Genomic DNA, 14,547 nt, shown 5'->3' on the forward strand with positions numbered 1-14,547 from the left:
AACTTAATACACTGAGGTAAAAAGCTGAACTACTTTGAATGAACAGTCTTGAAAAGCTAGAAGATGAATATCCAAAATATGTGTACAATAAGGTTGTGAGAATTTCTCTACTTCTGGTTCCTGGTTTATCTTCTGCCCAGACTTGTCTCTTCAGGCCGGTGGGACAGCGCACCTCTGTCTCACTACGGAGCGGCAGGACAGCACAGCTCAGGGTTCAAAATGACCACAGGACAATTCGGTCCTCGGTGCTATGATTTTAGTTCTTTTGGGTTGCAGCAGAAGTACAAAACATGAAATACTAAGCTTACATTCCGTACTTACAGTTTTATCATCTGTTCAAATTAGTTAACAAGCACACTGATAGAACTAAGAACAGCAGTTAAGATATTGTGTGTATAAAAAATATATCCGTGCCCCAAACCTTCCTGTGTTCCAACGGCTATATCATGGTAAAACTATATACATGTAAAATAAATAAATAAATGGCACTAGCACAAAGGTAGATTGAAGTTCCCAGGGTTGATAGGCAGCAGCATCAGTATGGGTTCAAGAAGAAAGATGCACAAGCATCCTTTATTCTGCCAGTTCACGTCATGGCTATTTTGAAATGTTTCTACAGTAGAGCACAGAACTCAATGCTTCTTTAGCCAACAGAAAATGAGCAGATATTTCAGCCTCATGGAAGTCTAACAGTCTCACAAACTAAAATACTACTTTATAATTACAACTGTCTACCTAACTACTTGCTGGCAGGGATTCTGCATGTAGCAAAAGATACCTACACTACATAGGCTATTCGGTGTTTCAGAACACCTGTGAAGTACTTTCTCAAATCTGCAGGACACCTCACTACATTTGAAGGATAGTGAAGTGGTGTGTGTGTTTTGACAAAGTATTGAAGGTACTTACATCCTACTGTAGTGGGTTTACGTGGCAAGGTTTTGGTAGCAGGGGGTCATAGGGGTGGTTTCTGTGAGAAAGATCTAGAAGCCGCCCCATTTTTGGGAAGGGCCCCATTGTTTTCCAGAGCTGAGCCAATAAGCGATGTTGTTTTGCGCCTCTGTGAGAGCATATTTAAGACAGGGAAAAAACGCTGCGCCACACAGCAGCCGGGAGAGTCAAGGGAGTGAGAAACAGCCTTGCAGGTGCCAAGGTCAGTGTAGAAGGAGGGGGAGAGGTGCTCCAGGCGCCGGAGCAGAAGTCCCCTGCGGCCTGTGGTGAGGACCATGGTGAAGCAGGATGTCCCCCTGCAGCCCATGGAGTACCACGGTGGAGCAGGGTTCCACGCTGCAGCCCGTGGAGGAGACCACGGTGGAGCAGGTGGCCCTGCACCGACGGAGGCTGCCGCCTGTGGAAGACCCCTGCTGGAGCAGATTCCGGGCCGGACCTGTAGCCCGTGGAGAGGAGCCCACGCAGGAGCAGGTGACCTGGCAGGAGCTGCTGCCCGTGGGGGAGCCAGGTTGGAGCAGTTTTCTCCTGAGGGATGGACCCCATGGTATGGACCCATATCTGGAGCAGTTCTGGAAGAGCTGCTGCCTGTGGGAAGCCCACGCCGGATCAGTTCATCAAGGACTGCATCCCGTGGGTGGGACCCCACAGCACAGGGGACGAGAGTGACCGAGAAGGAGCGGCAGAGAAGAAGTGCTGTAGACTGACCATAACCCCCATTCCCCCATTTCCCCTGCGCCGCTCGGGGGGAGGAGGTGGAAGAGGGTGGAGGGGGGGGAAGGTGCTTTTGGTTTCTTTCCTTTGTTTCTCACTTCTCTCACTTATTAGTAATGAGCAATAAATCTTACTATCTATCTTCTTATGCTGAATCTGTTCTGCCCGTTACAATAATCATTGCGGGATTTTCTTGACCTTATCTCAACCCTAGAGCCCTTTTCACATATCTTCTCCCCAGTCCTCTTTGAGGAGGGGGAGTGAGAGAGCGGCTGTGGTGGAGCTCGGCTGCCCACTCGAGCGGAACCATGACACCTACATATGTTAACAACCTCATCTTAAAAAAAAAAATAAAACACCCTCATATCCCATTTTGACTATGACAAAATGGATAGGCCCTGACAGATTTTTTTGGTTTACTGACAGGATTAGTGTTCTGCCAGACAATCCAGCTGCACCAACTCACGCTGTCCTTGCACAGCTCTTGTATCCAATGCACAGGAGGGCAGGAGCACACAGCCGAGCGCGGGGAAGGAGCAGGACTGCCTCTTCTGGCAGCAGCTCCCCAGTCCATTGCCTCAGCTGCAAGGCGAGCATGCCCCCCAGCCAGCACCATCTTCTGATGGGCGCTGTTTCTGGTGCGCGTTTGGAAAAGTTACCAGAAGTGAGTACTCTTTTCAGAGAGCAGTATGCCAACACAGGAGGGTCCCCGCCGCCCCTTCAGCCCACCCTAGCGCTGAGGGGACCGAAGGCTCCCCCCGGGCAGCTCCAACCCCGCAAGGCCCACCGAGGAGCCGCCGCCAACAGCCCCCCTCCCGGCGCCTGCGCCCTGAGGGCGGCTTCGCCAACCGCCATGAGCGGCGGCTCGGCCCCTCGCCGTCCTGCCGGGCACCATCGGGCTCCGAGCCCCGCAGGGACGGGTGCTGAGCCCTCCTTGCTGGTCCCGGCTTCGAGGGCTTTGCGTTTTGTTTCAGTTTAGGCTGTGGAGAAAGCGGCGGGGTGGGCGCGGAGAGCGCGGTCCGTGAGGGAACGGCGAGGGGAAGGAAGGGGAGCGCTGCAAAGGTTTTAAGTTTATTGTTGGTGGTTTTTTTTTTTTTTTTTTTTGCTTTTTTTCCGCGTTAAGCCTCCCCATTTGATGCGAATGGTGCAGGAATGCATCGCCTAACACGAGTCGGAGAACCTCAAAGCCTTCGCTGAGGGAACCGCAGCCGCAGAGCAGGCAGCAGAGCTCAGCTGCTGAGCACAACGAGGCTCGCTCATTTCGGCGGCTGTGTGGCCTCAGCCGCTCCCGGTGCCTAAAAATAAAGCCAAAATAAAAATAAATTAAAAAAAAAAAAAAGCCGTATGGGAGCTCAGCGGCCCCGGCCGGGGCTACGCACACGGTCCCGGGGCTGCGTCAGCTGCCCACCCGCGCACCAGCCATCAGGAGGGGAAATCGTGGGAGGAAAAAAAGCCACGATGTTTTGAACTTAACACGTGTCTTTTGTTTCTTTGTCGCAGGGTGCTCTCTCCTCCCTTTCTGCCTTCCCCCCCCCTCCCCGAGGAGCACGTCTCCGCTGCACTGGAGGCAGGAGCCTGCTACACGCAGGTACGGTGGAGGTAAACGCCTTGGGAATGCACCTGTGTGTAAAAACTTACACGGTCGGTGTGTAAACCGACTCAAAAGCCCCTTTCCAGTCTTCTGGAGTTGTCAAGTGGTATTACCGCATCATGCCATGAAAATGAGCGAGGTGCATTTAGGGTTCCTTAACGGTGAACAGATTCTCCAAACTAATCTGAGATAAAAGAGCATTTCCTATAAGGAAAAATAAAACTTTCACCTATCTATTTCACAACAATGAAAGGTTCGGGAATCTAGTATTTCCACAGCTCAACGCCAAAATAGATTACTTAATTATTCATTTCTCCAGATCTTTTTGGTGTAAAATCTGAAAGTAACTCAAACAACAAAATCTTGAGAATAAATTAGGGCATGTATTAGAACTGAGAGAAAAAATCACAAGAACAGACTTTCACATGTTTTTCAGAACACCTACAAGTAAGTATCAGTTGGGTGTGGTGGCATCCTGTAAAATACCTTTTGTTAAACAGATGGAAATGAAACTTGTGTGCCATCAGCCTCTTGTGGTGGCACGTTGAGAAGTAGCAAAGCTAGTTAGAAAATAATACACATGTACAGATTTAAGAAATGGACAACGTTTCACTGTAGATGTTTATTCTACTTATAGTAACAAAAACCTGTGAAGTCCCATATTTTAATGTACAGTGATATATTTTGTCATATAAAATACAATTTACAGAAATTTCTATCAAGTAAACCTAAACAAACACACTTGCTTTTTGCATACTTTTACGTAGATCTTTAAATTAAAAACATCTCATTAAGAAAAATCTTACACCATAGTAGATGTTTGCATTTAATACCGCCTCTTTGCATTTTAACATTTTGTCTACGGGTTCAGAATACAGACCAATATTACTAATAATTAATATTACTAAATAATTATTAATTGATAATTATTTAAATTACTAAATAGTTAATAATTAATATTACTGATAATTAATAATTAATATTACCAATCTTCTTTTCAAACTTAATGCAGTTTTATACCTTTTTCAGTGGACAGTCTTATATATACTACCAGCATAAGCAGGGTCTGACAACAGTGACACTTTTTTTTTTTCTTTTTTTTTTTCAAAACACTTTTAGAGTGGAAAGTACAGGAAAATGGAGACATTTCTTAAATTTCCAGCAAAGTTCTGCCAAAAGAAAACCCAAGAAATGTCCCACATAATTAATTTAAATCGAAGAAATAAATTCCATGGCCCATGTAATAAACTTCTTTTATTTAACAAACTTCTTTTTCTTTCCTTTGGTATACCAATTCATTTGTAGTCTTAGCTCTTTGCCAATAGATGTCTGATTTTTTTAATTTTTTTGCTGGTTATAAAGGTGCTACTTCTATATACTCTTTAATTGCAGGTTTGTAAAAATGTGAAATTAAAAACCCCTCATCCACATGAAAAACTAGGTACGTTTTTCTTCGTTGTTGTACACTTAACAGATGGATTTCAAAACACAAAATACCTGTATATAAAAAGGAAGATAGTGCACTTTAAGCTTATAACATTCCATTTTCAAATCCTCCGTCCAATAATCAGTAACACTGTTCTTCTGCAGCCTTCTCCTAAATACGCATGACCCTTGCATTGTAAAATAAACAAGACAGCAATATTTGACTCCTTGTTTAAAGCGTGTGCTGTAGGAACAACTTTGACACCAAAATATCACATACATGAGATGTAAAGGTATGGCTCCTAAGGTCTTGATTAAATTCTTTTACAAAATTACAATTCAAGTTACTGGAAAACTTAACTTTATAATTTTAAAAAGCAATATGGGCTCTTCTTAGACTTTTTCCATTTCTGTACTGTAAATGGAAATTTTAAGATAAAGATGCAAGTAGAAAAAACAAAATCTCAGAACAGGTTCCGAGCAAGCTCCGAGTCCCGCAGGGACGGGTGCTGAGCCCTCCTTGCTGGTCCCGGCTTCGAGGGCTTTGCGTTTTGTTTCAGTTTAGGCTGTGGAGAAAGCGGCGGGGTGGGCGCGGAGAGCGCGGTCCGTGAGGGAACGGCGAGGGGAAGGAAGGGGAGCGCTGAGGGGAGGAAGGGCTGCAAAGGTTTTAAGTTTATTGTGATTAAGGAGGTATTGGGGAGGCATTGAGGAGGCAAGGACAATCCCCAGACATGGACTGTATATCTCGAAACAAGACACTGGAACTCATGATAAGGAAGCGGCAGACGGACAGAGAAACAAATGGAAGGACTATAAATCTCAAAACTGGACATTGGAATTCATTATAAAGATACAACAAACGGAAGAATTGGCAACAACCAGCTCTCGCAATTAAGAAACGTGCCAATTCAGCAGATTCCTGACCAAAGGTGAAAAGTACACTGTGAGGAAGACTCGGGGTCTTCCTCCCAAAGACCCCTGCCCACGTCCCAAAGACCCCTGCCCACAATTCTTGGGAGGCTCTACGCAGGCGCAAGGTGCCAAAAGGCTAAGTAGCATGAGAAGCGAGGGAAGGCGGGGATAGGTAATGCATATGTATAGGTGCTTGTAGAATATTGATAGATTGATTGTATAAATTCAAGACTGCTTTCCGCTTTGGGTATGCACGATAGGTGGAGAGATCCCCCGTGCATCCAGCGCTGCAATAAAGAATATACCACTTAAAGGAATTTCGGCTTCGATCTTTGAATCAATCTGGCACCCCAGATGGGACCACCTCTCTGCCGGACCGCAGGACCCGCTGGGGACAGGACTCCCTAGGGTACCCCCGGGATTTCCCGGAGGGACTCCTCGACTCACCGGATCACTGCGGAGGCAGACAAGGACCCCATCATTGTAAGTGAGTATATTCTTTATTCTGGTTTGGTTTTCTGGTAGACCGGTCGTCTGGAGCTGTCTGTAAGTCAGCAGGTGATCTTCTGCGAGGCAGTGTTTGGTATATACTTTGTGGTTAGCACCATAAGTATATGTTTGGGGACCTTAAGGAAGGAGCTCGCTTTAAGGTCCATCTGGAATTGCGTTGCCTATTTCGGTTTTCTGACTCATGGAGTGTGGTATTTAACTCTGGTTATTGTTACTGTGATTTTGGCTATATTCTTGGTGATAATAGTAGGTTCATGGCATTGTTATAAGAAAGATATCGTTACGGTATTACGTATTTTGGTTTTCTGACTTATTGCATGTGGAATTTGACTCTGATTATTGTTATTGTGATTTTGGCAATATTCCTGGTAATAGTAATAGTTTCGTGACATCGCTATTGAAAGATACCTGCATGCCCACATTTTTGTAAGTGATATGTGTATTCTGAAAGTGTGAACTGGAAAATGGGGGGGCACACAAGCAGTGAAATTTTAAAGAACAGTGCGTTAGGATGTGTTTTGAGTCACTGGAAGGATATTGGAGGATCTGCCGGTGGAAGTGTGAACAGGAAAACATTGATAAAATATTGTAATCAATGGTGGCCGCTTTATAAGCTGGAATGTGGAGAAAAGTGGCCCCTAAATGGAACTTTAAACTCTAATGTTTTGCTACAGTTAATGTTGGTTTTGAGAAGGAGAATAGGATGAAATGTTGTATACTGATGTTGTTTCAGCATCTTGGTGGGAAAAGGTACGGAATTAAGTTGGCCCCTGACTGAGCCTTTGATGTTGGCATTAGAGAAGTACAGGCTGGAGAAAGATAAAGGAAGTGTTAAAAGGGTTGTTGAAAGTGTTAAAGGTGTTTGAAGTTGAATGAGCAGGGAAAGAGGATGTAGGAATGTTAATAGTTCTGCCTCTGCTCTAGGCAGAGATCTTAAATGAATGGGTGTTAGCCCTTTGGGGCAAATGGATCCTGATGGGTCCGAGAGAGAGTTGTTATGGAAACAGAAAAGCAGTTAACTCTTAAAACAACCTGAGTTCATGTGCGAGCTCAGATTACCGATGGGACCGCTCAGGGAACTGTGGACAACTGCATTCCCCTGACCGACCCCACTGAGACCCTAATCATCCCTAAAATTATGAACGGCTAAGTAAATACTAAAATCTGGATGAATTGGGAATTGAGAATATGCTTCCAACAAGGTCTAAAAGAAACCCCTATGGAATTTTTGGACCAACTCTGAAATGTAATGAAAATAAAGAAATAAATAAATAAAACAAAACGGTTTGGACCTGGCTTCGGAGGACAAATTGACTAGCCTTTTTCTAGGGTAATCATTGGTCCCTGATTTCAACAGGAATAACGGGGACCTGGGGAATCTACCCTAGCGAATCCTCCACTGATTATAATGAAGCTAGGGGAGGAATGGAAGTGAAATTTCTTATTGATATGGGGCAACGTATTCAGTTCTAAATCAAGCATTAATGCCTTCACAGAATTATTATGTTAGGGTAAAAGGTGTGTTGTGGTTTAACCCGGCTGGCAGCTAAACACCACGCAGCCGTTCGCTCCCCCTCCCCCTCCCTCTCTGGGATGGGGGAGAGAAATGGAAAGTGAAGCCCGTGAGTTGAGATAAAGACAGTTTAATAAGACAAAATAATAATAATAATAATAGTAATAATACAGTGATGATAATAGTACCACTACTAATAATGTGTACAAACAAGTGATGCACGATGCAATTGCTCACCACCCGCTGACCAATGACTGCCTAACCCCGAGCAGTCCGGCCCCCTCCCCCGGCTAGCCACCCCTACATATTGTTCAGCATGACCCCAGATGGTATGGAATACCCCTTTGGCTAGTTTGGGTCACCTGTCCTGGGTCTGTCCCTTCCCAGCTCTTACTGCACCCCCAGCCTGCCCGTTGGCAGGACAGAGCAAGAAGCTGAGATGCCCTTGGCTTGGTGTAAGCACTGCTCTGCAACAATTAAAACATCAGGGTGTTATCAACACTCTTCTCATCCTAAGCCAAAACACAGCATTCCACCAGCTACTAGGAAGAAAATTAACTCTATTCTAACTGAAACCAGGACAAGGTGTAACCGAAAAGGCTTATTTTTGTGAACCTTTGAAGTACAAGTTAGGGAAACAATGGGGCATACACAGATTTTTATATACGCCTAACTCCTCATGGGCACTCTTAGGTAGAGATTTATTAGAGCAATTAGGAGCAGAAATTGTCGTTGAAAAAGGGAAAATGAAATTAAGAATAGGAGAAGAACAACTAATAAATGTGTTAAGCTTGGCACTAATACAAACTGACCCTAAAAGTGAAATACCTTTAGAGATCACAGATCAATATGTCCAGGAGTTTGGGCTACCGAAGTCCCTGGAAGAGCAAAAATGTGACCTTAATAATTATTAAATTAAAGCCAGGAGAGAAACCCGTTAAGGTTAAGTAATATCCTTTGAGGATAGAAGATAGGAAAGGAATTAATGAGATAATTGATAAATTTTTACAGTATGGATTATTGATTGAATGTGAATCAGAATACAATACACCCATATTGCCAATTAAAAAGGCAGATGAAAAAAGCTATAGGTTAGTTCAGGATTTGAGGGCCATAAGTAAAATCACTGAGGATATACATCCAGTAGTGGCAAACCCTTATACTTTGCCGACTAAATTAAAGAATAGTCAAGTCTGGTTTACCGTACTGGATTTAAAAGACGCCTTCTTCTGCCTAGGCTTAGCCACAGAAAGCCAAAACCCATTTGCCTTTGAATGGGAAAATCCCAATTCAGGCAGAAAGACGCAGCTTACGTGGACATTACTACCTCAAGGATTCAAGAATAGCCCCACTATTTTTGGAAACCAATTAGCAAGGGAACTCGAAACATGGATGCCTCCGGACACTGAAGGTGCTTTGTTACAATATGTAGATGATCTCTTAATAGCTACCGAGACTAAAGGGAGCTGTCTTCAATGGACTATAAGTTTTCTTAATTTTCTGGGTTTAAAATGGATATCAAGTCTCTTGACAGAAAGTCCAGCTGGCTCAACAAAGTGTGACCTATCTGGGATTTGAAATTTCGGGAGGACGACGAGAACTAGGAACTGAACATAAGGAAGTCATTTGCCGGACTCCAGAACCTCAAACGGTAAAGGAGCTACAAACCTTTTTAGGAATGACAGGTTGGTGTCGCCTTTGGATTTATAATTATGGACGATTGGTAAAGCCTCTATGTGAATTGATAAAGATTAACCAGTCAAAGTTAGTCTGGACTGGAGAAGCACAAAAAGTCTTTAAACAACTTAAACAAGAATTGATGATTTTAAAATATCAAGCAATATTAGTAGAACAAGATGATGTGGGAATTGTGGTCATTAACATCGTAAATCCAGCTTCTTTCCTTAGTGGAACTCTGGATCAACCCATAACCCATGACTGTATAGAAACAATGGAGACTGTGTATTCTAATCGACCCGATCTTAAGGAAGAACTTTTAGAAGATGCTGACGAATCTTGGTATACTGATGGAAGCAGCTTTGTGAAACAAGGACAACGTAAGGCAGGGTACGCCATTACAACCACTCAACAGGTAATCAAGTCCAAACCATTACCCCTGGGACGTCCACCCAGAAAGCAGAGACAGTTGCTCTTATGCGAGCACTGGAACTAGCAGCAGGAAGGAAAATAAATATTTGGACAGATTCTAAATATACATTCGGCATGGTACATGCTCATGGAGCAATTTGGAAAGAAGAAATTTTAAAATTGTTAGAGGCTGTAAAACAACCAGAAAAGGTAGCTATCATGCATTGTCAGGGACACCAAAAGGGGAACACCGATTTTGAAATTGGAAATCGATTGGCAAAGGCTAAGCGGGCAGCTGAAATAACTGAGGTGAAGGCATTGTCTTTGATACCAGACGGTAAAATCCAAACTATATCCAAATTATACAAGAGAAGACTTAAAATTAATTGAAGATTTGAAAGGTAAAATGAAACCAGATGGACGAGTATATTTAAAAGATAACCACATAATAATACCCTCTAATTTGACATGGCTCATAGTATCAAACGCAGTTAGGATTAGAATATTTATATGCATATATAACTGAACTTCAGAAATAATTAAATAAAGTCCATAAATTTGTTCTCAGGACCTGGGCTAGACGGTTGGATCAACCAATCCACCCTTTTAAGCTCAGGGATTATATATATAAAGACTTTTTCAGGACAACCCCTAGAGGAAAAACGGAAGGAAAGTGGACGGGACCATACCAGGTATTACTGACAACACACACCGCCATTAAGATTAAGGAGCAAGCAGCTTGGATCCACGATTCAAGGGTGAAGAAGGCCCTGGCAAGAATATGGACCACCACTCCAATTGGACCAACAAAATTATGGTTTTCCAGATCCTAATGATTGCAGGGGTGTGGTTCTCAGATTCGGGGTGGGCAGTTTGGGATGAGAACTTACACCTGTCCCTGATACAAACAATTTCTCAAGTAATTAATAAGACAAACTGTTGGGTATGCACCCATCTGCCACAGCATGGGAATAAGGGTGTATCGTTAATCAGGATTCCCTTGCCTGCAAACTTACCTTGGACTAATTTGTGGGAAAACACATCTTGGGGTCGAAAATATGAAGAAGTTTTGGAACTAGAAGTGAGTAGCTTTGTGCCGTTGGAATCTTACTATGTATGTGTACAAAGGTGTAACCCACCTAGGGGTATGGGAAAACAGGATTGTATAAATGCGGATACTACTTATGTGGGAAATCAGACATCTTGTAATCGAACAATTGATATTAGTACGACTAGCGGCTGGGCAAATTCAACCAGCTGGCCGGTTCCAGAAGGAAAAGGGTGGTATTGGCTATGCAATGATACAGCCCGTAAGGTCTTGCCCGAGAATTGGAAGGGAACTTGCACTCTTGGAGCAGTAGTCCCCAATTTGACCATACATGATGTAGCGCCTCGAGGTTATTTGAGAAATCATATCCGGAGAATTAGACGAAAAATTAACAATCCATTGATAGAGAGACACAGTGCTTTTCATAGTTTTGTTCGATGGTTTATCCCATGGTTAGGAGTAAGTGAATTGGAAAAGGCGATAGTTAATATTTCTGCAATTATAGAGAAGTTAGAAAACAAAACTCTGGATGCTATAAAGGCTCAACAAGAAGAGATATCTAGTTTATCACAGGTAGTATTACAAAATCGGATGGCCCTAGACTTGTTACTGGCCGCTCAAGGGGGAGTCTGTACAGTAATAAATACAAGTTGTTGTGTGTATGTAGATCAGAGTGGAAGGATCTCTACCGACCTGGAAGAAATATGGAAGCAGACAAGGGTCCTTCATGAGATCAGTAAAGATGATCTTTCATGGAGTTTTAGTGAAATATGGAATAAGTTAACCTCCTGGTTGCCCAATTTCCAATGTTTGAAACAAGTGTTCATTGCTCTATAACATTAGTAGTGTTAGGAATATTTGTGTGCATGTTGTTTAGATGCCTGCTTTGTTTTGTTACTGTAAATAATGAAAGTATCTGATGCAAAAGAATTTGCATGGGAAAAGAAAAGGGGGGATTGATTAAGGAGGTATTGGGGAGGCATTGGGGAGGCAAGGACAATCCCCAGACATGGACTGTATATCTCGAAACAAGACACTGGAACTCATGATAAGGAAGCGGCAGACGGACAGAGAAACAAATGGAAGGACTATAAATCTCAAAACTGGACATTGGAATTCATTATAAAGATACAACAAACGGAAGAATTGGCAACAACCAGCTCTCGCAATTAAGAAACGTGCCAATTCAGCAGATTCCTGACCAAAGGTGAAAAGTACACTGTGAGGAAGACTCGGGGTCTTCCTCCCAAAGACCCCTGCCCACGTCCCAAAGACCCCTGCCCACAATTCTTGGGAGGCTCTACGCAGGCGCAAGGTGCCAAAAGGCTAAGTAGCATGAGAAGCGAGGGAAGGCGGGGATAGGTAATGCATATGTATAGGTGCTTGTAGAATATTGATAGATTGATTGTATAAATTCAAGACTGCTTTCCGCTTTGGGTATGCACGATAGGTGGAGAGATCCCCCGTGCATCCAGCGCTGCAATAAAGAATATACCACTTAAAGGAATTTCGGCTTCAATCTTTGAATCAATCGTTTGGTGTTTTGTTTTTTTTTTTGCTTTTTTTCCGCGTTAAGCCTCCCCATTCGATGCGAATGGTGCAGGAATGCATCGCCTAACACGAGTTGGAGAACCTCAAAGCCTTCGCTGAGGGAACCGCAGCCGCAGAGCAGGCAGCAGAGCTCAGCTGCTGAGCACAACGAGGCTCGCTCATTTCGGCGGCTGTGTGGCCTCAGCCGCTCCCGGTGCCTAAAAATAAAGCCAAAATAAAAATAAATTAAAAAAAAAAAAAAGCCGTATGGGAGCTCAGCGGCCCCGGCCGGGGCTACGCACACGGTCCCGGGGCTGCGTCAGCTGCCCACCCGCGCACCAGCCATCAGGAGGGGAAATCGTGGGAGGAAAAAAAGCCACGATGTTTTGAACTTAACACGTGTGTTTTGTTTCTTTGTCGCAGGGTGCTCTCTCCTCCCTTTCTGCCTTCCCCCCCCCCCCGAGGAGCACGTCTCCGCTGCACTGGAGGCAGGAGCCTGCTACACGCAGGTACGGTGGAGGTAAACGCCTTGGGAATGCACCTGTGTGTAAAAACTTACACGGTCGGTGTGTAAACCGACTCAAAAGCCCCTTTCCAGTCTTCTGGAGTTGTCAAGTGGTATTACCGCATCATGCCATGAAAATGAGCGAGGTGCATTTACGGTTCCTTAACGGTGAACAGATTCTCCAAACTAATCTGAGATAAAAGAGCATTTCCTATAAGGAAAAATAAAACTTTCACCTATCTATTTCACAACAATGAAAGGTTCGGGAATCTAGTATTTCCACAGCTCAACGCCAAAATAGATTACTTAATTATTCATTTCTCCAGATCTTTTTGGTGTAAAATCTGAAAGTAACTCAAACAACAAAATCTTGAGAATAAATTAGGGCATGTGTTAGAACTGAGAGAAAAAATCACAAGAACAGACTTTCACATGTTTTTCAGAACACCTACAAGTAAGTATCAGTTGGGTGTGGTGGCATCCTGTAAAATACCTTTTGTTAAACAGATGGAAATGAAACTTGTGTGCCATCAGCCTCTTGTGGTGGCATGTTGAGAAGTAGCAAAGCTAGTTAGAAAATAATACACATGTACAGATTTAAGAAATGGACAACGTTTCACTGTAGATGTTTATTCTACTTATAGTAACAAAAACCTGTGAAGTCCCATATTTTAATGTACAGTGATATATTTTGTCATATAAAATACAATTTACAGAAATTTCTATCAAGTAAACCTAAACAAACACACTTGCTTTTTGCATACTTTTACGTAGATCTTTAAATTAAAAACATCTCATTAAGAAAAATCTTACACCATAGTAGATGTTGGCATTTAATACCGCCTCTTTGCATTTTAACATTTTGTCTACGGGTTCAGAATACAGACCAATATTACTAATAATTAATATTACTAAATAATTATTAATTGATAATTATTTAAATTACTAAATAGTTAATAATTAATATTACTGATAATTAATAATTAATATTACCAATCTTCTTTTCAAACTTAATGCAGTTTTATACCTTTTTCAGTGGACAGTCTTATATATACTACCAGCATAAGCAGGGTCTGACAACAGTGACACTTTTTTTTTTCTTTTTTTTTTTTCAAAACACTTTTAGAGTGGAAAGTCCAGGAAAATGGAGACATTTCTTAAATTTCCAGCAAAGTTCTGCCAAAAGAAAAGCCAAGAAATGTCCCACATAATTAATTTAAATCGAAGAAATAAATTCCATGGCCCATGTAATAAACTTCTTTTATTTAACAAACTTCTTTTTCTTTCCTTTGGTATACCAATTCATTTGTAGTCTTAGCTCTTTGCCAATAGATGTCTGATTTTTTTAATTTTTTTGCTGGTTATAAAGGTGCTACTTCTATATACTCTTTAATTGCAGGTTTGTAAAAATGTGAAATTAAAAACCCCTCATCCACATGAAAAACTAGGTACGTTTTTCTTCGTTGTTGTACACTTAACAGATGGATTTCAAAACACAAAATACCTGTATATAAAAAGGAAGATAGTGCACTTTAAGCTTATAACATTCCATTTTCAAATCCTCCGTCCAATAATCAGTAACACTGTTCTTCTGCAGCCTTCTCCTAAATACGCATGACCCTTGCATTGTAAAATAAACAAGACAGCAATATTTGACTCCTTGTCAAATATGCAGCAAGTGAAAGTCCAGTATGTTCTTGCCTTTTACCTATTTGAATATTGTCGTTCACAGTTGTTCAAAAATTGCTAATTTGTCAGTACAT

At 42.5% G+C, this 14,547-nt stretch overlaps 1 long non-coding RNA gene across 1 annotated transcript in view; it reads right to left on the reverse strand.

Annotated features, from left to right (window-relative positions):
* LOC137858008 (uncharacterized) overlaps positions 1 to 14,547 on the reverse strand; it is a 445,999-nt gene that overhangs the window by 385,872 nt on the left and 45,580 nt on the right. The window lies entirely within an intron of this gene.

The sequence above is a fragment of the Anas acuta genome, chromosome 5, assembly GCF_963932015.1.
Source record: "Anas acuta chromosome 5, bAnaAcu1.1, whole genome shotgun sequence".
NCBI classification, from domain to species: Eukaryota; Metazoa; Chordata; class Aves; order Anseriformes; family Anatidae; genus Anas; species Anas acuta.